This window comes from Saccostrea cucullata, unplaced genomic scaffold, assembly GCF_032062105.1.
Source record: "Saccostrea cucullata isolate Sc308-1 unplaced genomic scaffold, CSIRO_AGI_Scuc_v1 ctg10122, whole genome shotgun sequence".
Classification (NCBI taxonomy): Eukaryota; Metazoa; Mollusca; class Bivalvia; order Ostreida; family Ostreidae; genus Saccostrea; species Saccostrea cuccullata.
In genome coordinates, this window is record NW_026923142.1 from 3850 (window position 1) to 7335 (window position 3486).

The 3486-nt window shown below is 29.5% G+C and overlaps 1 long non-coding RNA gene across 1 annotated transcript; it reads left to right on the top strand.

Moving 5' to 3' along the window:
• Positions 1 to 261: 261 nt before the first annotated feature.
• On the top strand, positions 262 to 2097 carry LOC134263271 (uncharacterized). Its single transcript, XR_009991225.1, has 3 exons — positions 262 to 358; positions 1289 to 1416; positions 1762 to 2097. It is a non-coding gene; the product is annotated as an uncharacterized LOC134263271 (long non-coding RNA).
• Positions 2098 to 3486: the final 1389 nt, after the last annotated feature.

Below are 3486 nucleotides of genomic sequence, written 5' to 3' on the forward strand. Positions count from 1 at the left end.
AGCAAGGGCTTTGAAATCCCAATATTACGCGAGAAACTGAGATCTTGTTCGTTTTATCTTTTGTATTTGTAACCTGTTTTGCCTTCTCTATGGCATGTACATGTTTCCCTCAGAACCCTCAAGTAAAATTCTGTAACTCTGGCTTAGGTTACGTGTTTATTATACCGTAATCACAAATGTCAATGTTGTTAAAATATTTCTTGTATATATTTTAGGTTTAAAGGTATACATTTGATCTATATATCACTTTTACAGAACAGTTACGGTCCAAACCTGGGAAGAAGATCAATATACACTGCCTCTAACAGTGCTGCCTGTGGATCTTACTTTGAATTGAATCAGACTTACATCATAGCGGGTAAGTTTATTTAAAAAGGAGTTTCATACACTGATATAAAAACAGTTATGAGCGTGAAGTAAGCTGGACATTGCTGAATGCTGGGATCATGACAAAATTATGAAATTTCATGACATAAAGTTTTGCTTGTTTTTATGCCTGTTTTTTTTTATCTAAAAGGACATGTAAATTCTATGTAAATTCTAGTTAGAGAGATATGTCATTTTATTTGCAGAAAGTATATTGTGTGTATCATTATGTCAACAAGTTATAAGTTACTAAAAGTTACCAATTGAAAATAAGCCACACTGGCTTTCATCGGCTATCCCTTGCCTTAGGTATCTGCAATATATATTTATTTATGATGAAAAATATGGAATTTATGAACATTATTCAGGCTCAAACATCATTAAACAATAAAATTAGGACCGGTGCAAACACGGACCTGCAAAACATAAGAGGTTTTGGAGTTATAACGTTAATTCAATCTTTCTTATGAAATTTATGTTTTACAGTTCATTTCTTATACCATGATCACCCCCTTTTTTTAATATATGTATATCAATTATACCATACTCATGTACATTTCCTATTCGTGAAAAAGAATAGATAAAATAAAAGGAAATAGACTGTTACTGTTTTTAAAACAAAATTTCATTATTTTCATTTCATCAGAAAAATAATTGTTTAAGGAAACTTTCGTTAATAAATTGTTGATCTCATGATTAAAACTGTTTGTTAAAAAAGAAAAGAAAAGAAAGCTTATACCGTTGTAACTAAAGAAGCAAAACCGCATTATTCAATCATGCTGCCACATTATCAAGAACAATCATGTATATTCATGAAACCTTTATCTTCCTTGCTATGATTTTGTTATTCATAATTGGGAGGCATACGAAGTGGAGTTTAACTACAGGTTTATTTGATCTAAATGATATTGATCTTTTTTAGGAAGCATTCCAAGAAGAGGGGTTTGGACTACAAATTTCTGTGCTCTTTATTATTTGTATAAATCTATCTCAAAATTTCAAAGAGAAGCCTTTAAACGTGGAATATACAAGAGAAATTGTGGCTGCAATGTAGGTAAACATGATATATTTTTTAGATATTTTCTTTTTAAGGCAAAGCGATTTTGGTTATATATTAGGTGTTGTACAACCAACTTTTGCTTCCATATTAAATAAGTTGAGATAAAAACTCTTAATATAAAAGTGTAAATACATTAACTGTAATTAAAAGATTACTTATATTCTAAATTTTACTAAATAGAAGTAACAACATACAAAATGATGAAATTAAAAAATAATGAGGTTTTAAATCTGTAACAGACATTGCAAACATTGATGTTTTTAAATTATATTTCATACGATTCTGATATGCAAACATACTTTAAAAAATATATTAGTTTTCATATTATTTTTCAGGTTGTTGACTGCACTGGCGTATTCGGTGAAAGAAAGTGTTTATTCCAGCTACACAACCAGTGTTTCATAAGATTAAATAGAAATTGCTGGTACACTCATAATGCTTGTACACAATCAAGGTACGGATGTGACTGGGACACCCGTTCTTGCCGTGGGTCATATAAAGGAGGATGATAAATGTCAATTACTCAAATGAAAAAGTAATGGCGATCGAATACAGAATAGGCTTGACAGTAACATGAAGTAAAACAATGAAAAATGCTGTCAATTTTCCTTCCCCTGGTTTTAATCCAAACAGCCTCATTATCTAAAAAGAAACATAAAGTGAATTTTGAAAAATGAAAGCTTTTAAGTTGTTTTTTTTCCAATTTTCTAACCGATAATCATCATCCCAGCTGAGTAACCAGATGATCGATGGCGACATGACTGAGCAGACTTTTATCAGTAATTTATGTGATTACAAAAGACTTGGATGCAATGCTTTGATTTATGTACTTTTAAAAAATAAAGTAATGTATTTGATATATATCGACAGTTTGGTTTTATTTATCAAATTTAGGTACGCTTCAGAAAAAAACTGTTTCCTGTAATGGCTTAATCTTAAAAAAGTAAATCAATACTCAATAATTCTTCTTCATAGGTATTTTTAATATCTTTAGTATGTTAGATATTAAAACATTTAACTATTTTTTTCCTTGGTGTAGAAAGACAAATTCATGTTCATAACAAATAAAATATCAAGATAATTATCAATTAAGGGTTTTTTTTTCCATTACACTCACTAGAAAGCATGATTAACCCATTGTCATGCCCAATCACGAATTCGAATTATATTTAAAGTAAAAAAAGTTTAGAGAAATTTGACGACATTAAATAAAGTAATGACACTGATATTTTCTCACTTAAAGAAAAAACAAAATTACAAAGTTCAAAACTTATATTTTACTCTTAAAGAAAATTGTTTTAAGTACATTAAAATAATAACAATAGATACGTTTGTATACTATTCTGAATAATATTTTTTCATTTTTGTGTGATTGCTTTCCATCTGAAGATCTAGTATTTACATTGAAGATCACTGAATATCGCAGATAGTGCTATTGGAACACTAGCTTTTCTGTCATTTCTAAGTCTGTCTTAAATGTGATCGACACATACTGTAGCTGTATACTGTATAAAGCATATTTTCCTGTGACATACGCTGAAGGAGATACCTTATAAATGGAAAGAAGAAGGTATGGATTTAGCTTTATTGTGCCCTAAAATGTAATGTCATCAAAAAGTTTTCAAACTGCCTTAAATATTAGTTAAGTATATGATTTTGATAAATCAGGAAAGAATAAGGCACAAAGAATTACCATTCTGCAAATATGGCGTCATAAATGTGATGCTTTTTTTGTATTTTTAACAGAAAAAGCCTCAAATTAGCCATTTTCAAGGGTAATTTTCCTTTAGAAAATAATGTCCACAGCCGTCGCCCACTTTAATATTTTGATATGTTGTGCAAATAACAATAAAAAATCACATATCTCAAAATCTTTGTGGGCGATGCCTGTGGACAATATTTTCTGATAGAAAATTCCATTGAAAATTGGAAACATGGAAAATGCATATGTTTATGACGTCACAATTAGCATTTAAAAACACGTGCGAGAAAAATGATTTGTATGATTTTCTGCATGGAATTTCAATGATTCAGAAAGCATTAGTTTTCATCTTTGACAC